This window comes from Ranitomeya variabilis, chromosome 8 (assembly GCF_051348905.1).
Source record: "Ranitomeya variabilis isolate aRanVar5 chromosome 8, aRanVar5.hap1, whole genome shotgun sequence".
Taxonomy (NCBI): domain Eukaryota; kingdom Metazoa; phylum Chordata; class Amphibia; order Anura; family Dendrobatidae; genus Ranitomeya; species Ranitomeya variabilis.
The window spans coordinates 9,846,273-9,870,415 of record NC_135239.1 but is presented as its reverse complement, the minus strand read 5'-3'; the positions used below and the strand labels follow the sequence as shown (position 1 = coordinate 9,870,415).

The 24,143-nt window shown below is 39.7% G+C and overlaps 1 long non-coding RNA gene across 2 annotated transcripts; it reads left to right on the top strand.

Annotated features, from left to right (window-relative positions):
* The first annotated feature begins 15,947 nt into the window (after positions 1-15,947).
* Positions 15,948-22,791, top strand: LOC143787359 (uncharacterized). 2 transcript variants are annotated; one of them, XR_013218342.1, is made up of 3 exons: positions 15,948-16,012; positions 21,305-21,538; positions 22,613-22,791. It is a non-coding gene; the product is annotated as an uncharacterized LOC143787359 (long non-coding RNA). The 2 variants fall into 2 exon arrangements; XR_013218341.1 differs by having other exon boundaries at positions 15,959-16,069.
* Positions 22,792-24,143: the final 1,352 nt, after the last annotated feature.

Below are 24,143 nucleotides of genomic sequence, written 5' to 3'. Positions count from 1 at the left end.
CGGTAAATTGCAAATTTGTTTGATTTTACCAGCAGTTTGCAATTTTACCCATTTAATAAGATGAGACAACCACAACCTCTGCCCAAGTGCCCAATTCGGTCCACATAGTCCCCATTCTAAATGACGTACAAACTTAGAACCGTAATAAAGAATACATCTAATTTGTATTTAGTACCAGAACAACATGTTCATTTGTATATAAAATCTAAAACATTTCCAATACAGAGCTGCATTCTTAATCTGCCAAACCACACCCCCGAGGAACCTGAGTGACACCCCTGCTGTCCAGCCGCCGTTCACCTCCGCCTAAATAGAATGGGTCTAAAACAAGCAAAAGCACAGATCATGCTATAAAAGATACATAAAATCACAAAAAAGAACTATTGAAAATTGCTACAAGAGTATCCTGTCGAGTGTAGCGTCCTATTACCAGTCTTGGGAATATAGAAATTGTCCCTTTTTCTTGTGTAGAGCTGTGTGTGCCACCAGTATATAGCATACTGCCCAATTTAAATCAGCGGCGTCCAGAATGGTGTGCAGTATGAATTGCTTATATCAAGTACAACACTTCGTCGCCTACAGAGTTTCCTTACAGTTGCCGGGAAAAAAAATCTACTTGACCCGTGAATCGTACGGTGCAGACAGCCCATAATAAAACTCAGTGGGCCATTATTATGCAGGAGCCGGATGGTGTAAATATACTTGTTTGCCCTGATTATGATATTACGGTACATTAAAGTGAGTGCGACGTAAAGCAGTGACCAGCTGCAGGGATCCTGTTAATGTAAGATTACCTTCTGCAAAGCCGAGAGTGTATCACATGTGTGAGCCTTGATATTACTTCAGAGTGTCGCCTCAGGGGAACTCGGCGTGAGACCACCAAATGCATTCCTAATAGACACACGCCGGGAAGGTGCATCATTCTGTAATGCTAAAATGTCCTGCTCGGTGCAGAGAGTGCTTTACGTTGGGATAACGCGTCCTACAAAATGACTGTAAAAACCTAGAAAGGGTCATTTAGGAGCCGCAGATCTATGTTTTATGCATGGATACATTAGTGCAGGATGGAGATGGGCAATGTATCAATTACTGTGCAAGACTTTGCTCTTACTGATGAGAGAATTTAGGAATTTGGGGAACATGAATCATGAGAAAAATAAAAATAAGGTGGAAATATCCCCCTTTTTTGCATTCAGATACATTAAGGCTATGTGTACCTCCGTGCGGAATTATTTACTGTTCATTCATTTCCAAAACGTAAAGTTAAGCAACTTTATAAATTGTTTTAATTAAAGGGATTGTATCAACCCAAAACTCTGATTACACAGAAAAAAAGGAGACTTAGCCCCTATAAAAATCCTCCCCCCAGAATAGATTTGACTACGTAAAATTTACGTGAAAAAATATTTTATTACAAATACAAATGAGGGTTCTTGGGTGCTCCCCTCGCGGGGCTCCGTGCATTGCTCTGGCATCCTACTCACTTCCCCTTAGTTTGATTGACAGCGCTCTTTTCACAGCACTGTCTAAACTGAATTCTTGGCCCTGATTGTACAGTGTCAGTGCAGACGCGCTCTCATCCCTGTCTCCAGTCTGCAGCAGTCGCCCGCTCCTGTGTAATCGAGTGTGCAGCGAGCGGCCACTGCAGACAGGGGAGAGATGAGAACTCGCGTGCACTGACACCGTTAGTGTTTGTCTCCTAATCTATAGGTGTGAACGTGTGGGGCCAGGGCTTCAATTCTGACAGTGTTCACTCTGGGCCAGTGAGCCCTGCCAATCTTTTTCATAAAAGAACCAGTTTTTCACCTTCACCACCTTTATTCCTGCTTTAGTGACAATGTGGCTGTACTGCTCTTGTGAGGCATAGAGACTCGGGCAGATGGTAGGGTGGGGGACGTGGCACTGCAAGGGATTGAACAAGTGGGTGTTGGGTATTTTTTTATTTTGTCCAATTCTCAGGTGCTATGAACTTTTTTTTAATTCTAGACAATCCCTTTGATGTGACATATAAAATAGTATCTGCCTCTTTACCCTAGTCTCATGATGTCATGTCAATAAAATGGTTCACAAGGATAAGAAATGTGACTACTTTCTTCCAAAAAACAGCTCCACCACCGCCCACAGGTTGGATCAGGTTTTGCAGTTCATCTCTATTGAAGTGAATGGTGCAGTACTCAATATATCACACAACCTGTAAAAAAAGGGGTAATGCTGTTTTTCATATCAGGCAACTACTTAATTAGTTGACACATTAACAAAAACATCCTTTAACTCTTCCTTTGCCAAAAGCAATCTGTAAGGGAATGACCATGAAGGTGGATTTCCCAAAATTTTAAAGACAAAGCTCTCAAGATATGTGATTTACTAGAACACGATTGTAGATCAAATCCGAGCGGTTTTCACATTTCACATGTGTATATTCAATCTTGGGAATGGAAGGAGGGACGATTGTCTGGCAGGAAAAGGTAGAAATAGGAAGAGGAGGGTAAATGAGAAATGGCCGACAGGAAGTAGCTGCCAGACTTCCACTTCCTGCCCCGATCTGATGACTGGGGACGTTAATAGCACAATGAACAATGTCTGTTCTAAAGAATTAATACGTTTTTGGTATTAGGAAATGTATCCATCTGTCCATGTCAAAAAAACTTTTCCCAAAGAATCTCTTTGACACACAGTAACTAGAGATGAGCGAACCCGAGCATCCACATGTGCGGTCATCCCTGCGGTAACCCAACACCACCACCTGGTTATGTCACGGACTCTTCACTTTTTGGACAAAAATTTTCTTCCTCGGAATGATAATGTTTTGTTTCTAAATTAACTGAACTGATTTGACTTAGAGTTCTCAGATTATTAAAATAAATACTGGATTGTGACTCTCCAGCAGTGGACTCCAGTCCTGATACCATCTCCAGGCTGGATGTATCTTACTGATTGGTATTATTTCCCTTATTGTATCTCTGGAGGCTTCGGCTCTCCGGGTTCTTGGCGTTGAGAGAACTGTGAATTCCCGACATGATCTCTTTAGGAGCCGCATTTGATTCCTTCTTTCCCAGTCGCTGTTTTCTGACTTTCTGGCTCTATAATGTCGCTGAGCTAAATCAGGTCTTTAGCTGTTGAAATGACAGAGCGTCCGGGGAGCACACATTAGTGGTGTCATCCGCTGTCATTTTACACTGTCAGCCTCCGCACCCCGTCACTCATCGTCTGCAGAAATGATTGCCGGCCCATCTCGTCTCGCTCTCCTTATTTCCTTATTACTTTATCAGATTCCCATTCTCCCATGAACTTATATGTTTCAAGTCATTTTCAGATTTGGCCATATGCCTGAATTTTTAGTATACCGCATATGCGGCTATACTTTTGTGTGACCCATCAGATTGTAAAAATAATCTCAAACATTTGAAGATTGCATTCTGGGTAATTGCACTACTAACGTGGATATTCAAAGTCTACACGCCCTTGTTATAATGCCAGGATTTTGTTATGTAAAAAAAATCCACCAAGAAGAATAATTTCAGAACTTTTTCCCTCTTTAATATTGCCCATAATCTGTACAAATCCATTGAGAAACAAAGTGAAATAATTTTCAAGGGATAAAATAATAAAACTAAAAATACTATGGTTGCATAAGTGTGAGCACCCTCTTATAATTGGCAATGTGGTTGCATTCAGATACAGTCGATCACATTTCCCCCCATGTTACATAGAAGTCAGTGCCCGGCAGCCGTCATTTACAGCGATTCTGATTAACCCCAGAGAAAGTGTCGCTGCTCTAGGAGGATTTTCTTGACATTTTCTGGTTCACAAACAGCTGACAACACAGCAAAGGTTCTCACTGTGAAAGTTATAAGTCAGGAGAAGGTACAAAAAAAAATCCCAGGCATTAGCTCTAGCACAGACACTGTGAAGACGTCTTTAAGAAGGGGCTGAAATCTGGCAGACCAGTGACATTACCTAGAACTTGACATCCCCCAAAAATGTATGAAAATACAACTAAAGTGATGCTGGAGGCTGGCAAAAAGCCAACAGCAACATTAAAGGACTGCAGGAAGTTCTGAAAATCCTGGTTGTGTCCTGCATTTGACAACAAACTCCCATATTTGTTGTATTTCTGGCCTGTGGGGCATGGGGACAAGAAGCCTTTTCTTACAAAGAAAAACATCCCGGCTTTGTTTTGCCTAAACCTCTATCATATCAGCAAGAAGTAGGAAAATGTTTTATGTTTGTCTGATGAGAACAAGGGGAAAGCTTTTGTCCATAAGTTCAAATTGAGCAAAGCCAACACTGCGCATCACCAGAAGAACCCCATCCCCACAGTTAGGCATGGTGGGGGCAGCATTGTGCTTTGGGGCTGTTTTCCATCCACTGGAGGTAGGCATTAGACAAGGTGGAGGGAATTATGAACAGAATAAATATTAGTCAATTTTACATCAAAACCTTCAGGCCTGTGCTAAAAAGCTGAAGATGAAGAGGAATTTCACCTTTCGGCACGACAATGACCCTAAGCGACCTCCAAATCACTAAAAAATTGCTTCACCAGAAGAAGATGGACATTCTGGAATGACTAAGCCTGAGCTCAGACCTGGATCCAAGTGACAATGTGTGATGAGCAGAAGAAGTACACAGGAGATTGATGGCATACATTGTGTCAGGGCGAGTCCAGCAGGGAGATGATGTCACCCAGGTACATGACATCAGTCACAGCAACTAGGAATCACATCAGAAATGCCAGACAAGTAATGCCTCACAATTATGTAAGTTTAAAAAAGCAATATATAAAACAATAAAATGACTAAAAATAGGACATTTGTTGCTGTCCTTCATAATCTGCTGCCTCAGGTTCTGGCCTCATTAGGACATAGGGCATGGAAACCTTTTTTTCCGATAAGTTAATGCCGATCATTGGTAAAAAAGAGTAAAAAAAGGAAGTTTCCAGATCGTATTTTTATACCAGAGTGGCACGGCGTTCTTCGCGAGGTCTTCGCGGGCACTCATTTTTTTATTCCTAAAGCATTTAGGCGAGTCCACGGACCCTGACCAACTCTGACCTGTTGCCTCTCATTAAACAGCTGCAGAATTACACACATAGAGCGGCAATTATCCCAAACTGCAAATGCCGGAGTTTTTATTGTATCCACATCTCTCTCTGAAGCAGGACCCATCCAATCAATGGCTCTAACATACAGACAGCAGCGAACGCAGGAAAATGAGTTTATTCATTTGTCCCTCTTGTTTCTGTAGCAGACGGAGAATTTAAAAATAACACCTGACCCGCGCAGATGTGATTCCAAAGGAGCTTTCCACCACATCAGCAAACGGCTTCTCAAAAACACATTTGAATGTGAATCAGATTTGTGCGCTGGGTAAAATGTATTCAGACTTTTCCAGAATAGTTTAGTTTCTAAGATGGAAAACCAGAAGCACGGGACACGTTGCAGTCTAACATCGCGTTACCATTATGTTATGATGGATACGTAGATGTCCTCTAGCCATTAGCACCTGACTGTTGTAGTGGAATGATTATGACTTTATTAGTTATACTTTACGTCTACTTCTATTCCTTTCTGATTTTTCTTTCCTATCTGCACTTCCCAACCTAACCATGGATGGTACCTGACTGTCCCCATCATAAGTCAATGATTTCTGAGTCCGGCAGATGTGATGAGAATTTTATTGTATCAATTTTGTATCTGCATTTGTTTTGCTTTTAGAATAATATAACGATGAAGCTAAATATTATTTTTTAGCCTTTTAACCCCAGGACTAATTGATGATTCCTCCTCCATTCCTCTCATATCTCTCCCTAAAGCTAAAGTGCTTTCAGAATTACAGGAGGAAGACAACAAATGCTGAGATGCGTTCTGAAATCATGGAACCTTTCATCCCGTAATCCTGGTGGAATGTGAGCTGGAACATGTTGGAGCGTTCGCCCGGCTCGGGGGATACATTGTCCGCAGTCCTACTCCACATAACTCCGCGCTCACCTGGTGCCAGCACATTGGGCTCTTGCCTCATCTAATCCCTTCCATTATCATTCTCGTTGGCCCGGGCTGTTTGCTATAATTTGCCATCAGTGTTCTAATAGTTTTCTTGGAATTTAATTGGCGACTGGCTGAAATTGCGAGAGTTACCGGCCCAAGTATAGTTTTACAAATCATTATCTTAATGCTTAGAGCGACAACCCGTGTAAAATGACCACATGGTGCTCTCCACCACCGGAGACCAATGGACTAATCGTCTGCAATGTGCCTCAAATGAAAGCACAATAAAGAGTTTACAAAATAACTCATTTTTAACTTTTTAAAGAGAAATTATGGAAGAAAGTCATTGATTTTATATTGTTTTTATATATATTATTTTTACATTACATTTGCTTTTTCAACCCCCTCAAGTATCTCCGACCCCACAAAGAAAGCTCTAAAGGTCTACTAACTCAAAAATGGCACGCTGTGCCTCTGATGGATGTGGATGACCTCCCCTGTAGTACGTCACTCACAAAGCCTTGCCAGTACTTGTCCAGCTAATCAGAAGAGCTGAGCATGCGCAACCATCCTTAAAGGAGTTATTTCCGGACTTTGCTTATTCTTTGCTATGGAGCTAAGAACTTGCAGGCAGGTATTTGCTGTCTACCTCCTTGTTCAGCCCAGCACCGGTCTTTGCCGGCTCAGATCAGTCGTGGACCACTCTGCTCCTGCCGGCGACTCTGCAGCTTCAGAAGATGTCACATCCACAGAGCAACTTCTTCTCTTCAACTTCACTCTCTCGACAGGGCGCTTCTGCTGATGTTATGCTGATTGACAACCGACTACTCTCTGCGTAACTGCAGGAGCCGGCTGTCAATCAGCATGACGGCGGCAGTGATCCGCCATCATCAGAGCGGTCTGGAAGAGGAAGAGCGGCTCTGTTGACTTGGGGTCAAATGAAGCAGCACAGTCACCAGCGGATTCAGTTTTTGACCTCTTTGAGCCGTCAAACATCACAACCGAGCAAAATAGGCAGATAGTTCGCAACTACCTGTCTGTAAGATCTTAGCCCCATAGCAAAAGCTAAGCAACATCCCAGATAACCCCTGTAAGGCCAGTGGGACTGATTCTCCCCTGTGCATGTGCCAGTTTTCCGATTAGTGGTACTGGGTTTCCAGAGCTGCTTGTATGACGCTATCCACATTAGTCCCAGATGGCGGCACTATTAGGCTTACATTGGGGCAGAGATGACTGCTCAGCACTCACATTTATACAGTACAAAAACAATTCTACACTGAGAGGCCTGGTGGCAGGTTATCTTCAAATCTATTTTTAAGAAATGATGTTAATGTTCTGTAATGAATACAGATGACTATGTAGCTAATAACAATAGTCCGACTCCTCCCTCTCTATATAGTGAATATTACACATTACATAGAGCATGCTCACTGCATGAAATGGTTCCATGCTGCAAATGAAGAGGACAGATAACACAAGAAACCACCATTGACAATGGCTTATAAAAGAGTCCGACTCTTCCTCCTCCCTCACCGTACAGGTATATAGAGCATGCTCACTACTACCTTGGGGCGGCTTGTTATGTTCTATGATGATGGCAGGTATCACAACATAATCCTATTGATAAAGTCACCACTGCACATGATATAAAGCATGCTCTCTATTATAGCCCAGGAGATATTTTATGTCCGTTTTCTTATGCCCAGGTGCATGCTTTTATGTAAATTTCTGGTACACCGTCAGCAATATGGCTGATCCTGAAAATGAAGGGAAAAGAAAAGAAAAATAAACAGATATGAAGGATAATAAAAATAAATATATTAGAATAAAAGAGCAGATTTTATCTATTAGTGAAAACTAAAATAAATGGGATGATACATTGTTACTTTCCTTTTATCTGTGATCTCTGCTTTGTTCCCGTTATTAAATGATTACAATGTTGCTAAAACTGTATATACAAAAGCCGTTGAGTAACTTTTTGCAGAAGAAGTGCAATCCATTGATTGGTCACTGCTCAAGGACATCATATAATTCTTATACTTTGATTTTTTTTTTGCATTTATATATTTATGTTTCTATGTTTGTATCCACTGAGTGGTGGCCCAGCAGGCGGCTTTGTTCCCGGTGACCTCGCGAGTTTAACTATTAAACAATTTATCTCAGTGAGACCGTGATATAAACAGGATAATCTGTTTGGCGTTTCCTATGAGGACCCATGAATAAATCATTGGAATTCAATGTTGAACATGAAAAGCTTGCTATTTATTACACGTGGAGACTCCCTCACGGCCCTGCCTTGTATAATCCCACTCCTCGGCCTTCTGTGGAGCTTGGACTCATTTATTTATAGGTGCGACTCCCATTGGCGTTTGTTGAAGTTTATAGAGTCCTAAAGAGGAACGTGCAACAGCTGCCGTCTAATTGGTTTCCGTAATTAGCATTTTTTACATGAACTGAACTGGACGCGTCATTACAAAATTGTATCAGATATTCATGTCCCAAATCAAGGCAGTTCTCAAAGAGGAATTCGTGGAACTTCTTAAAGTATGAAAATTCCATGTAAAGAAGTGATACGGTTCATTTAATCTTTTCTTGTTTTTTTTTTAGAAGTTGCTACAAATTTTCTATAGCTTAGTAAGTAATACACAGACTCATGTACTGTACATGCTATAGATATTATAGATGTAGGGAGCATCAGTATTGTGCATTATGGTAAGGGGAGTAAACAGCATATGTATCTCATAGATGGATACTGTAACTGTGAAAGAGAGATGTATTCATAGAGGTTCTTCATGATTTGCTATAAATAGTAGTAACGCGCCAGTCTACAATTGTCCTGGATGGGTTTAGGTGTCACACTCTGAGGTCTCCCATGATTGTATCCAACCCCTTCCAAGCTCTTTAGCACAAACACAGCCTTAATGATGTCCAAGTGAATAAGATGGTAACCCGGTAGTAACCAACAGTCCATTTAATAAGACAGGGAACTTATGTGTTTTTCAATTTTTCAAAATTAAAAATCAGCTAAACTTGTATCCATCTAAGTCATTTGTGATCAGGCAGAGTCTTCTGTGCAGAACACTGACTCTAACTGATGGTGTCGCTGTCAGAGGTAACATCCTTCTGCTGTGACTGACGCATGTGACATGACATCTATTATGCTTTCTCCACACTAATACGCTTATCAGAGACAATGAAAGCCAAATGTGACTTGTCTGGTAATGTCACTGCCTGGCAGGTTGGTGCCATTGATGGCGATGTTGCTTCTGCTACTAGCAGTTCTCACATTCTTAGCCATGATATGTTTCTTTCTGCTTTTTTTATTACACAACCCCATCCATTTCTGTTGCCATTTGATATTTTACCATACCTTTGTACTACAAAAAAAAATTAACTTTTGGCAATCTTTTCAATCCAAATTAATCAACCCTTGTGAAAAGGACACAACTGGAAATGCTGGGTAGGTAGCTACATGTACAAAAAGCAATATGTGGAAGCATGCTGCAGTATAGGTGTCATTTTGTGCGCGGTAAAGTAGGTGGGCAAAAATGGGCAAGTACACAAAAATATCTGGTTTTTTTAAACATTCTTCCTATTATATTAACAAAATTCAACCCTTGTAGAAAAAATTAAAAAAGGAGAAATGTAGGGTAGGTACATGTCCAAACTGCCAGCACCTGCAAGAGGGTGCCGTACTGTCTGATGTATACAGGAAAGATATATATCTTGGTACCGTGTTACCATCTTTCCAGTTAGCCATTAAAAGGTACCAACCACTGAGGACTCTCAATTCTAAATATTTTTCTGTCTGATGTATATGAATGTAACATTTAATTAGTAAAACTGATGTGCAAAAAAAAAATCATTTAAAACATACACAAATTGTAATTTAGACAGTCATAGAGAAATGTCAGGATTTTGGGAAAGTTTATTTTGCATTAAAAAAAACAACAACTATTCCCTGCTTCACCCAAACAATTGCACAAGAATTGCAAAAACTCATTACAGTCGCTTGTGACAAGCAAGCACACCATCTCTGACTGACACTGGTTTCAGCTTTTTTCTGTGGCTAGCTTCCGCCTTCTAGTGCATTAAGAATTAAATATAAAGTGTAATATTCTCTGCATTGCAGCAGGATAGATGCAGCTCCATCATATCACTCTGATTCTGGTCCTGCTGCGGGCATCTCTATCTCTCTCCCCCTATCAATTGAATCTGTCTCATTGACAAACTACTCTACTCATCGTCTTCATTGCAGCAGTTGTGCAACACAGCGCTGTCTGGAGTATTTGTCGACTCTTTTAGGGTTTTCTCTTTCTATCTCTATTGCTGAGCTTTGAGTTGTGACGTCAGCTCATCTAAATTTACCTTAAAATGGCTGCTGCATTCCCTGCCTCAGCTTTTATACAGGCTGTGATAGTCTCTGCTGATTGTCTGCAGTTCACCATGTGATATGGTAGTTACAAGGTATCATGGGGAAGCCCATATGATGATACTTGAGGCCATGTGAGCCTTCTGTGACTAATGCAATCTTCTATAATATGTAAAATGTCTGAGAGCATTTTTTTGGGCGATTCACACAAATCCAATTGAAAATGGGTCGAATTTGCCGAGACCTGCGAATGTCATAAAATGTGACTGCAATCTGTCCTGCATCGGATTCTCTCATCACATATAGAGAAGACAGATTGTAACAAACGTGTAGTATATCTTTAACAAGTGTTTTGCATTGTTGTCGAGGATTAATCAGAGAACGCGCTCTGTCCCTGTAGAACATGAAAACGATGATTAATTGCTGAAGTAAAGGTTTGTAATCAGAAGCGTAGCAAAGCGCCGCGGTAAAATCTATAGTTATTCCGGTGCAGGATTCGGGTGAACATCTCACATATAGTTCTCCAGCGTGACCTTTCCGCGATCACAAGAGGACAATTGTTTTTTCGTAAATCAGGTTTGTTTTTAGAGCGTGCTCATTAAAAAATTGCAGAGGCGGCACTTTCTCCTTGCAATCCCTCCATTTATGTATCAGCTGTGGCTATTAATTCTGTAATTATATTCCTCCACACACCTCACATGTGGCCCGAGACACAAGGTTGTCAGTAGTCAGCGCGCTGTCCGTGTGCAGCATCGCAGCTGCCCAGAGACCGGCAGGGACTGTCCGTCAGCAGCAGGGCCGGCAGCGCAGACCATACTTTCTGTAATGTTCCTGCTGAACACTTGTTACAATGTGGCACCATTATGTTTGTGAACTGATATGAACTAATTGGTGGAGCACAAGAACACGGTCACATCAGCCAAATTCTCATCTGCTCACTGACACCGCAATTAGGCCGACCGCTGAGAGCATTTTAGGGGGTTTGTGAATTTGTCCCAGTTTCCTCATTATGAAATGTTCACCTCATCTTACAAGGAAACAGCAATTATTGCTGATGAGAAAGTAAAAAAAAAATCGGAACATATTACACCGCGGTCATAGAAATGGCCCTCATATATTCCATAATCTGTGAATCATACAAAGTTACCAACTTGACATCTTGTGATTTTCCAAATGTCACCAACATCATCTACCAAATCTGTCACAATGTATCCAATCTAATTCATATTTTTATCTATCTGTCTCTCTATCATCTATCTATTATGTATCTATTATCTATCTATCTATCTATCTATCTATCTATCTATCTATCTATCTATCTATCTATCTATCATCTATTATCTATCTATCTATTATCTATCTATCTATTATCTATCTATTATCTATCATCTATCTATTATATATTATCTATCTATCATCTATTATCTATTTATCTATATATCTATTATCTATCTATTATCTATAATCTATCTATGTGAATACTTTTCTGCCCAATGATGACAGAAGTATTCTAGGAGCGATACCTTTATTGGCTAACCAGAAAATAATATGTTTGCAAGCTTTCAGAGCACAGTAATCTATCTATTATCTATCTATTATCTATCAATTATCTATCTATCTATCTATTATACATTATCTATCTATCATCTATCTATTATCTATCCATCTATCTATTATATATTATCTATCTATCTATCTATCTATCTATCTATTATCTATCTATCATCTATCTATTATCTATCTATTATCTATTATCCATTATCTATCTATCTATCTATCATCTAGCTATTATCTATCCATCTATTATCTATCTATCTATCTATCTATCTATCTATCTATCTATCTATCTATCTATTATCTGTTATCTATCTATCTATCTATCTATCTATCTATTATCTATCTATCATCTATCTATCTATCTATTATCTATTATCTATCTATCTATTATCTATTATCTATCTATCTATTATCTATTATCCATTATCTATCTATCATCTATCTATTATCTATCTATCTATCTTCTATCTATCTATTATCTATTATCTATCTATCATCTATCTATTATCTATCTATTATCTATCTGTCTTTCTATCTATCTATCTATCTATCTATCTATCTATCTATCTATCTTTCTATCCATTATCTAGCTGTATATTATCTATCTCTTTATTATCTATCTATTTTTCAATCCCAAGTCTATCTATTCCTCTCTCTATCTTAGATCTGCATTTCTGTGACCACCATGTAATACTGTCTTTCCCCTGTGGAGGCGCTGCAGGGAATGACAACACTTGATAATGGCTCCGTCCTCGGATTGTAGCTGATTGACATGGGCTTCCAGCTGCTGGATACACTTTCATCAGCCTATTAGTTGGATCCTTCTAAAAATGCAATGTAAAAATGGACAACCCCTCTAAATATTATATATCCTCGAAATTTTTTTCGGATGTCCTTAGTATTTCCCAGGTGACAAACTCTGAGGCTGATTTTACATTTTCTCAATACTGGAGGAGAAGTGGTGAAATTGTGTCCATATTGTCCCTGAGTTAAGTATTGTGAAAGGTCAAACATTGCTACATTGTATCTCCATATCTGAGAGAAGTCCAGTTTTTGTCACCTTTTTTTTACATGATTCCTGTTTCTGAAAGAAAAAACAAAAACCAGTCCATGCAATATCTACTTCAGTCTAACCACGGTAAATGGGGATAATTGCAATGTGCTTGTGAAAAGAAGCAACTTAGCGTTTTAATTTTTATTAAAAGTCCTCTTTGTTCTTAAGAATGCAGAGATTTTTACTTCTATAATTTACTGCTTATCCCCTAGGTTACCAGCCCCCTCTGGAGCGCAGTGCTTACAAGTTCCAATCTATTGAGCTTGCAAGCGTTGCTCTGAATCTGCCCAAATGGCTGGAGGTTGAGCGACCGTGTGCTCCTCCAATGCAACAGAGGCAATGCTGCCTCTGCTTGCAACAAGTCTGGGCAAGTCAGTAGTGCACCGCCCCTGAGCAGGCAGGAATCTGAAATGCAGGGGAGCCTTGTGCACCTGAGACAATACTTAGGTTTTTTTTTCAATTTTTCTCTTTTTTTTTATTTGAATACTTCATGGCAAGGACCATCAAGTATAGCCACCATCAAAGCCATCCCGGGGTAAACAACAAACTGGTGTCCTACAGAATCTAGCTAACTATTGATGCAACAATGCCTGTGACGCAGCCTCGCGACCAGTCACGAAGAAGGCAGAAGAAAACAGATAATAATGTATCAATTTCCAGAAAATGTAAATAAAATGTAATGTATTATTGGATTAAAAAAAACAAAACATAAACAATTAAAAATAACAATTAAAAAAAAAGGTGTTGAGAAGATAATGTGTGACTCCCCGGAATAGTGACTGTGTTCATTAACCCCGCGCACCTCTCTAATATTATAACGACGCGTCTCAGCTGTCGCACCTACAATATAGAATACGAGGAGTTTACTGCACATCTAATGAGGCGCTGAAGGTTTCATTCTCCATGGTGATGGTTAGGAGATTTTCTTTTTTTCCGAAGTTCTAATTTTTGCCTTTCTCATGTATGTTGTATACGGCTCCATATGAGCATCGTGATTAATAATAGCACATGCTTGTGTTTACAGAGCGTGCTTCCCTCCGCTATAATTAAGCAAGGCACAATGTCTGCTCATTACTTAGATTTATTTATAGTCGGAGGTAAACAACCGCGATTCATGAAAGCCGGCCCTTCCCGTGATCCGCCACAGATTGGAAGAATTAGCCATCCATGTTTAGTAAACAGCTGTAACCACAGGGTCTTTCAAGGCCTTATTAATCCCGCCATCCAAGGATGAGCTATTGAATTGGGGTGGCCGCGGGGTCTGTTCCCCAAACAGAGGGACTTCTTCATAGAATAGACTACAGTATTAAGTAATAGAAAACATAACCTACAACGCATGAGGCTCCGTCACATAATACGCTGCACTTGTGCCTTTACTAAGCCATCTTTTCCTAGACTGGAAATTATTTTCAGTCTTTTAACTCCAGCCATGCAAACAATGAACAGAGTAACCCGAGAAAATAAATCATCTGCTGATTTGTTGCCCGGCATTAATAAAAAAAAAAGAAAGAGAAAATGTACAGATGGAGCAGGATTGAGTGAAGCGCACAGTATGGCGTGACACAAAGGGGCTTATGTATAAATGCTCAAGCCATGAACATGGCGAGATGTGGAATCAGTAACCAGTCACATTCACAGTATCATTTTAATAAAGAAAGTAACAAAGTTACTAGCAGGATTTACTTTCTTTACATTGTGTGTAAATTAATGCGAGGCATGGTTTAAGGAGAAACAGGGAGGAAGTACTATCTGTACCCACATATCTGCTATGAAAAATGCACAAGGACAAAATTATTTCTACCCATATAATTTATAGAAAGATACAGGGGTACAGTACTGTCTGTATCCACATAATTTATGGGAAGATTCAGGGAGACAGAACTATCTGTACCCACATAATTTATAGGAAGATTCAGGGAGACAGTACTATCTGTACCCACATAATTTATATTAAGATACAAGGAGACAGTACTATCTGTACCCACATAATTTATATTAAGATACAAGGAGACAGTACTGTCTGTACCCACATAATTTATAGGAAGATACAAGGAGACAGTACTGTCTGTACCCACATAATTTATAGGAAGATACAAGGAGACAGAACTATCTGTACCCACATAATTTATATTAAGATACAAGGAGACAGTACTATCTGTACCCACATAATTCAGGGAATCAGTACTATCAAACGCATAATTTATAGGAAGAATCAGGGAAACAACAGTATCTATGTGCATAATCTATAAGAAGATACAAGGGGATAGTACAATCTGTGCCCACTTAATTTATAGAATGATACAGGTATAAAGTTCTATCAGCACTCACATAATATATAATAAGATACAGGGTGATTGTATAATGTTACCTGTAACCACATAATTTATGGGGAGATACTGGGAGACAAATCTATCTATACCTTTATGATACAGGAGGGTAGTACTATCTGTACCCACATAGTCTCTAGGAAAATACAGAGGACAGAACGATCTGTACCCACATTGTTTATAGGGAGAAACAGTAGCATCAGCTATACTTTCATCTTTAACAAGAGGGAACAGAGTAGTAATACTATCTGTACTCTAAAAATAAGAGACAGGCAGATAGTAATATCTGTGCATATTACAGGGAAAGACAGGAAGAAAATACTGCCCATAAATAATTCTGAAATCTAGCAACGTGAACACCACATGTGCCTACAACATTTCCCAGAAGAGACTAGGAGGTAGTACTATCTGTACCCAAGTTATTTCCAAGAAGAGATGGATGCACAGTAGGGTCAGCACATACGGTGACTCCAGTGAAGTGAACAACACTTGGGTGCTTTCATTTCTTACAGGGGAGACAGTCAGGTTGTACTATTTGTAAGGGTTAATCACAGACTACTGTATTGTTGGAGATTTGTAATGTAATATATGATCTGGCCAATAGAGTGCAGCAGCGAGAGGCCTCAGTTAGAGAACGGGGGTTTTGGCAGTTGGAGAGCGGTTGCGGAGAGGCGAAGAAGAGACTGGTGGGAAGCGGAGGTGCTGATCCTTGGGAAAGGTCTGGATCTGTTGTTGGTGACGCTGGGATACGTTTGGCTTGACATGAACCGACTTGGTGAGGACAGTCAAGTGCCCAGCATCTTGGGCTAGACCATGTGAGTCGCGGCAGCCATGACAGGCAGCTGGCAAGACCAATCAGCGACGCGGGATTTCCGGAAGTTGCGGACAGAAAGACGGAAGTACCCCTTAGACAATTATATATATAGATTCTGTAATCCGTGCGTGTCTGCTGATTGCTGCTGTACCCCTCGTCCTGTGGCCGTCCCTCGTCCATGTTTCACTATGTGTGCCTTTCATATTTTTAAAAAGAAACTGAAAGGTAGCATTATCTGTGCCTTCATTATTTAGCGAGACCAGGAGTTTACCTCTATGGTTTTCATGAAGAAACATGAAGGCAGTAATGTCAGTTTCAACAACAACAAAAAAGCTTATTAGTCCCAACTTTTTGTATACGTGTTTTCTAGAGAATTAAATTGTGGTCTTATGTCCCTGACAACATCTATAAAGCGAGTTCTGTGTGAAATTTCTCTTTTTTTTTTGCTTCCAGGCATAAATGTAATTATTTTTTGTACCAGCTATTAGGAGTTTACAACCATAGGTCATTTCCCATAGTCTTGGAAGTAAAACTTACGTACACAGCGAGGCCTCGAGAGCTTTGGACACTGGTTGCTATTTCAAGATGTGTCGTATAGTCACAAAAAAACCCCATGTTCCATGCATGTAATGCACACTCCACGCCGACCCCGGGTCACCAGGGACCTTCTGTTCCATACAGCTGCTCCGAGACCGAGGACAAAAATGATCAATCCCTTGCAGATGAAACTTTGAAACCTTTGATCAGGGATCCAGTTATATGGGCAAAAGTATTTGAAAACATAAATGGAGATTGCAACTATATTGTTCTAATGTAATAAAAATCAGCAATAGATAAAACACAAAGCGGATGATTAGAACTGATGGCAGAGAGGTCTCCAGCAAGAAAGCCATTCAGTAATTTCTATCAAATGGGGACACTCAGTAAATCCAACAAAAAAGCCTGAAACTCTCATCGTCTTTTTTTTTAATGTTTGCAATAAGTAACAGACAAAAAGATCAATAAAAGGAAAAAATAAAAGAATAAAAAGTTGCAGTTTAATCTTGCAGTTTCTATTTAAGTTTAGCGGAAGCAATCAGAATCGGTAAAAAAACAAATGCAGAATGGGCAAAAGGTGCAAAGGCACAAGACAAAGGAGAAGTCTTAGGCTGGTTTCACACTTGCGTTTTTGTAAGCTGCGTTTTAGCGCTAAAAAACGCAATAAAAAACACATGCGTTTTTTTCCCCTATACTTAACATTAAAAACGCATGCGTTTTTTCGCATGCGTTTTGACGCATTTTCGGCAACGCATGCGTTTTTTGACGCGTGCGTTCATTTGCAGAAATGCAACCTGTAGTAATTTCTAGCGGCGTTTTTTTGCCGCAAAAAAACGCATTGCTGTCTATGTAAACGCATGCGTTTTTAAGCACATGCGTTTATTTGCGTTAAAAACGCATGCGTTTTTTTAGAAAAACACAAGAAAACACACAAAAAAACAAGAAAACCCTAACCCTAACCCTAACCATAGGGATCCAAACCCTAACCCTAACCCTAAGGTTAGGATCCCTAGTAACCCTAGGGATCCTAACCCTAACCCTAACCATAGGGATCCTAACCCTAACCCTTAGGGTTAGGGTTAGAATCCTAACCCTTAGGGTTAGGGTTTGGATCCCTATGGTTAGGGTTATGGTTAGGGGTAGGGTTAGGGTTAGGGTTAGGGTTAGGGGTAGGGTTAGGGGTAGGGTTAGGGGTAGGGTTAGGGTTAGGGTTTGGATCCCTTTATCACCTTGATGGTGGGGGGTGGCTTAGGGTTAGGGTTAGGGTTTGGATCCCTTTATCACCTTGATGGTGGGGGGTGGCTTATCAGTGACCTGGTGACCAGGACATTCTAATAAAAAGCTACCCCTAACCCTAACCCTAGGGATCCTAACCCTAACCCTAGCTAATTCTATTAATAGTGTGTTTTCTAGTTGATTTTGATGTTTGCCAGCTGTCACACACTTCTCAGCATGCGTTTCAAAAACGCAAATGCGGGAAAAAACGCATGTAAACACGGGAAAACGCCGTGTTTTTCCGCAATTTTTTTTTTCTGGCGCAAAAACGCAAGCGTCAAAAAAACGCACCGTTTGCATGCGTTTTCATGCGTTTTTTCACCACATGCATTTTTTTAAAAAACGCTGCAGACCAAAACGCAAGTGTGAAACCAGCCTCACCTGTATGAAAAAAATATGACCAAAGAAACATAAAAAAGGGGAAAATGTAATTATTGGAAACTGCAATTATATTGATTAGAAAATCGCAAATTTGTTTACAAGTTTCATGCATAGTTATAAAATATTGCGCAGTAGTAAATACTGTAAATGTTTTTTATACATTGCCATATAATATAGCACACATAATACCAGAATAGTGCAGTAATATTACTTACTACTTGCTATAACTTATTCAGTGCACATTAGTTTTTATATAGTTGATTTCATTATTTTTATTGTTATTACTGCTTTTCTCAAAAATAGAAAATGCTTCAGTACAAAAGGTACGCTTTTTTAGTTGCTTACATTGTGTGGAGCTGTCCGCCTCCCACTCCTGAGACCTCCTGTGATTAGTTGTAATCTCTGGGGAATCCCAGCTGAAGTCATCAATATTCAGGTTCTACAACTTTTGGTAATTTTTTTCTTATCAGACAGATGCACAAGTTTATGTCTTAAATATTTGTTACTTTTGTTGCATTCGAAAAGTTTAACTTTGAAACTTTTGTGTGAAAACTTCCGCCACCAGAGATATATTTTGCTCTCGTATTGAGAGATGTGCTCGTTATATTTAGACATCGTAGTTTATACATTTTTGTGTAAATGGAAATGCGTTTCTCTTAATATGAACTAATGGAAGCTAAATGTGGCAGTAGCCTGCCCTCCTCCCTCCTCAACCCTCAGCAACTTAAAGTGTAGCTTCACCCCGGGTAACCTGCTCAAATGTCTGACTGTGTAATCTAAAATAAAATGGCTCTGCCAGGAGGGCACCGCTAGTGCTGTGTCAAACTCCAGCCCTGGCACTACCCTATAGGTAATGATCGCTGGGTAGCATTAGTCTATGATGGCACGGTTGCTTTTCCATTGGCACAATGTGTGCAGCAAAAATCACTTCTGGGTCAACAGGACTCAAGTAGAAAAAGGAGTTAGAAGAACGTAAAAAAATGAATGATCTTGTTACCAAGCCGAGGTGTAGCTACAGTCCCACCCGAATTAGGGTTATAGTACAATACCAAGAAGTTGAAGGGGTTGTCTGTTCTAGAATGAAAAGTCTGTGTGCTGCAAGGATTCATATTGCCTTAACTGGGGACAGCCGTCAAGTATGTGATATGCATGCTCCCGGCCACGACCCATTTAGTAGGCGCGGCCTCTCTAAATACACTGGCCCTGGTTCTGGCCGGGAGAATGCATATCACATACTTGGCCGCCGTTCCCGGTGCAGGTAAAGGTGAATCCTTGCAGTGCGTGGCCTAGGAGCATTCACAAGTCTGCAGACACACAGGGTCACCGCAGACCTTGTATTCCAGTCCGGACAACTCCTTTAAGGAGTAAACATTTCAAGATGACGCCAAAAGATACCAAAATCTGTCAAAATTAATCAACCTCTGCTTCTACAAACAAATGTAACCCGCCTTTCAAAAAATGTACCCATACCTTCCAAAATAATGTACCCCTAACATGCAAAAAAAGAACCCCATCTGTCAAAAATTGTACTATACCTATCAAAATAATCTACCCTTACCAGTCAAAAATGCACCCCTACCTTCACAAAAATATGCTTCTAAATTAGAAAAAAGTTACCCTAGCTTAAAAAAAGTACCTCTACCTTTCAAAAGAAAATTTACCCCTAGCATAAAAAATGTCCCTACACCTTCCCAAATAATTAAATTACCTTTTAAAAAAAATTGTACCCCTAATAGATATAAGCCACCATGCACAGGGGCTGCATGAATTTCCATACTGTCCAGGATCCCAGTGTTGGCTTATGATTCACAGACTAACGAGACATCTCCTGTCCACCTCATGCCGCAGATGATGTCATGCCGGGCTGGCAAATCAAACACCACTCCGGAGAACCAGAAGGGTACGGTGATTCACACAGATCCTGTCAATGGCCAGAGATCACCATGGACCAAGGTTGTGTGAACGGATCCGCTCATCTAGAATGCCTACCTTCCACAAAAAAAAATGCTAGCTTGTGTTTTTCTGACCTATCTCTTACATAACCATTGGACCCTTGACTTTGCATTAGCAAAAGACCATTACATATGAGTGTATCTCCTTGCATGGTGACAAAGTAGAGCTGACAAGTAATACATAAGATGTCATAGTGTACCATCCCATGATGTGACACAGATGACACGACGACCATCAGGACATTGGATGACATCACACTGACATCACCTGTCACCAGGTATACCCTTAGAATTAAAAACAGGACCCCAATATTACACATCAGCCGAGTTATTCACCGAGTGACGTGATTAAGGCAATAGAGGGGTTGTCTCATTTCAGACTTTTCTGAAATATTTAGAGGATGTCTCCCAAGCGAGAGATGCTGGTTGCTCCACTGAGATATGGATGTACCTCGAGACCAGGACCATGCTGCTGGGAGTACTCAACAATTCAGGGAGCTCCCAAAGAGCTGGAGAGAATGAGCCATTCACGGGCGACCATTGCTCCATTTGATACACGGTGAAGCGTCGTTCCAGCGGTGGGACCCACAACCATCAGACATTAGTGGAAGATTGTGGATAAGTCAAAAGTGACTTAGATTTAAATATCACATTAAACACAACTTTTTGGTATATAAGGAATTTTCATTGATAGAATATGATACTTTGAAAGCCCCTGGGAACATTTTGGGGAATTTTTAGATCGTGCTGGAAAAGATTTTATGGGGTCTTCACAGTTCAAGATCTCCTTAAACTTCATCAATATATATATATAATTGTTTGGAAATGGTCATATTTTTGCACAGATGAGGTTCATATTTAGAAATACGACCCTCACTGCAATGAAGCTGCACCGCTAATTGTCCAATGTCTTTACATCTTGTAATTTAAAATGAAAATTGAAAAAAAAATTAACGAAAGTTTTGACATTAGATAAAGAAATACTTGAAGGTGATAACATGTATCCTATAAATGATTTCTCTTGTTATCCACTACTTTGTGTCTGTTGTAGGTATCATACCCCAGAACATAACCCTCCGGGCTAGCCTCCCATCGCTACAATGTTGCAGCTCCAGGGAGCGCATTGTCCTTCTGCTTAACCCGTCGGGCCCGTGCACCCCGTCTGCTCTACTTTGACATTCTCCTATCACCAGGAAAGTTAATTACAATTTTTGGATTTGAAATTGAAGCATCATCTCTAGCATTTTACCTACAGTTCAATGACACTGGAATATGTGAGCCTCTGGTATGAGCCTAGTAACAGTATCTTATGATGTTGGCTGAAGAATGTTGGCGATACTATGAGCCGTTCTCGATGAGTTGTTTAGCGCAGCTTACTATGTCTTTCCTAACCTGAATTTTCAGCCAAGCAACCTGGCGTATCGTAGAATTACATGGCTGGAGCTGCAGATACCTCCCTAAGCTGCTCATCATGTCTTGAGTATGCAGCTTTGTAACTTGTGTTAATGCGAAAGACTCAAGTTATTTGTGCGAGCAGCTGCATTAAATCTAATGTATGCTAATTCTGCTCCTCTTCTGGCGATATGCCTGGGAGCGCCAGAATGTGAGAGCTTTTTGTAACTTTATATTGCCTGAAATAGAGCCCGGTATGACAAATCTTTTTGGGAGAAAAGTGAGATGGAAGGTGGCATCTGAAATCTGAAGTTACCATCTCTTTATATTGTTATTTACTTTATGTATTTACAGTCATCCTTCTAAAAGGGCATGTTGCATCATAAATAGAGCGATTGCTGATCTCATGCATTTTTTTGGATATTTTATGTATTTTTTATGAATGTCCACATAAAAAGAATCATTTAAACAACATTACATTTTTCAAATTGTCCATTTCCTTTTTTTCACTTTTAAACTTTGACGTGTAAACTGAGACATAATCAGCAACGTCATCTCATTATTAGCCCAATATGGCAAATGTTTTAGGGTTAAAAGTGGGATAGAAGGTGGCCTGTGAAATCTGAAGTTATATCTTTATACAGGGTGGGCCATTAATATGGATACACGTAAATAAAATGGGAATGGTTGGAGATACCAACTTCCTGTTTGGGGCACATTAGTATATGGAAGGGGGAAAACTTTTAAAGATTGGTGGTGACCATGGCGGCCCATTTTGAAGTCGGCCATTTTGGATGTATCTTTATAAATGGCCCACCCAGGTGTATCCATATAAATGGCCCACCCTGTATAATTACTTTATTAATTTACAGATGACTTTCTAAAAGGAGGTGTTTCTAGGACTGTCCATAGAAAAAAATATTATGAAATATTACAGTTTTCATTCTTTATTTCCTTCTTTCTTTAGGTCACTTTCAAACTTTGCTGTGTAGACTGGGACTTAATCAGCCGTCAGTTATTTTCAACCCAGAATAATAGGTCTTTCTGGGGAAAAAAGAAGTTACATGGAAATTGTCATATGGAATGTGAAATGATCATGGTTTTATATTGTTATGTATATTATATATTTACAGTGGACATTTTTAAAGGGACTCTCACTTTGTAAAAGAAGACTTTTTTAGACATTTGTTAACTTTTTTGTGTATATCTAATTAAAAAGAATGATTCAAATGATTCAAAATATTAGATTTTTACATTGCTTTTCACCTTATTTCATCATGTAACTTTGCTGTGTAGACTGTGACAGAATCAGCAGAGTTATCTTATTATTGGACAATGGGGTTTAGTGTCAAATTAAAGTTTTATTTTATGGCTAGAGGATTAGGTAGATTCAGGATAGCGGCTTTACAGACAGATACGTCTCCTGACATCAGAGTCTTTGGAATAAGAAGCTGTAAGCTTTTCTACCATAGATACTTTTCAGCCTATCAACTCCTATTCATTGCAACAAATGTAAAATCCATTTAATTGCCCACCACACACCTTTGAATAGGGGAAATTATCAAAAATGGGGGGTAATAAACATTTTTTAGAGCTTTCAGCCAGCAATCTCGCCTTAGTCAGCCACCAAGAGTCAGAAATAGTTAAATAGAGGAGAGAGAGATTGAATCCAGCTAAACCTGAAAAGTAATGTAGATTGTTAAAACAAAAGAAAATCACTGCATTTATAAAGTGCTAAGGATATAATTTCTGGCTTCCAAAAGAACATTTTCTTAAAAATGCGATAACAGACATTGAGCTAATGTAAAAGTGCCTGTACCAGCCGGTAATCCCTACAACTCAGCCTGATTCTGATATTTTATTTCCTCTTGGAGACTGATTTAATAGGAAGCGCACTTAATTTACCATTTTACCACCTGTCTCTTCTACTTTGTAGTTTAACAATTATACTTTGCAAGACGGCGATGTGTTATATTGTATCAGGTAATAACTAAGATGTCATCTAATGAGGAATAATGTTACACTTTCCTGACAGTTTTCAGGTAGAAAAAGTAAAAATGCAATAACATAGCGATGCAGTAAATATCCTTTCTAATTTGTACATTCTAAATATATATAATCACTAATTATACAAAAACACTCAAGAGCTTAAGCATCCAATCCTAAGCAATGTACATACAACAAATAACTGATTCTGAGTTATACAGTCACTGGCTTACCACAACAGAGAAGAGCCAGAAGACTGCAGCGTCTGATTTCTCCTACTCCTGCACTGATCAGAATAATTTCACCTTCATATTAATCAGTGCAGGTTTCTTTGGGCAGTGCAGGGGTTAATCTGCTCAGTAGGGAGCTCCTAGAAGCTTTCCTACATTAAGGCTCTCAGCTGTTCACTGTTAGCCCCTCCCATCTCCTATATAATCTGGATACGGCTAGCACTCATTGTCAGAGAAAGCTTATGCTGCATGGCTGGAGGTTGTTAGTGCTTGTTATTGGAG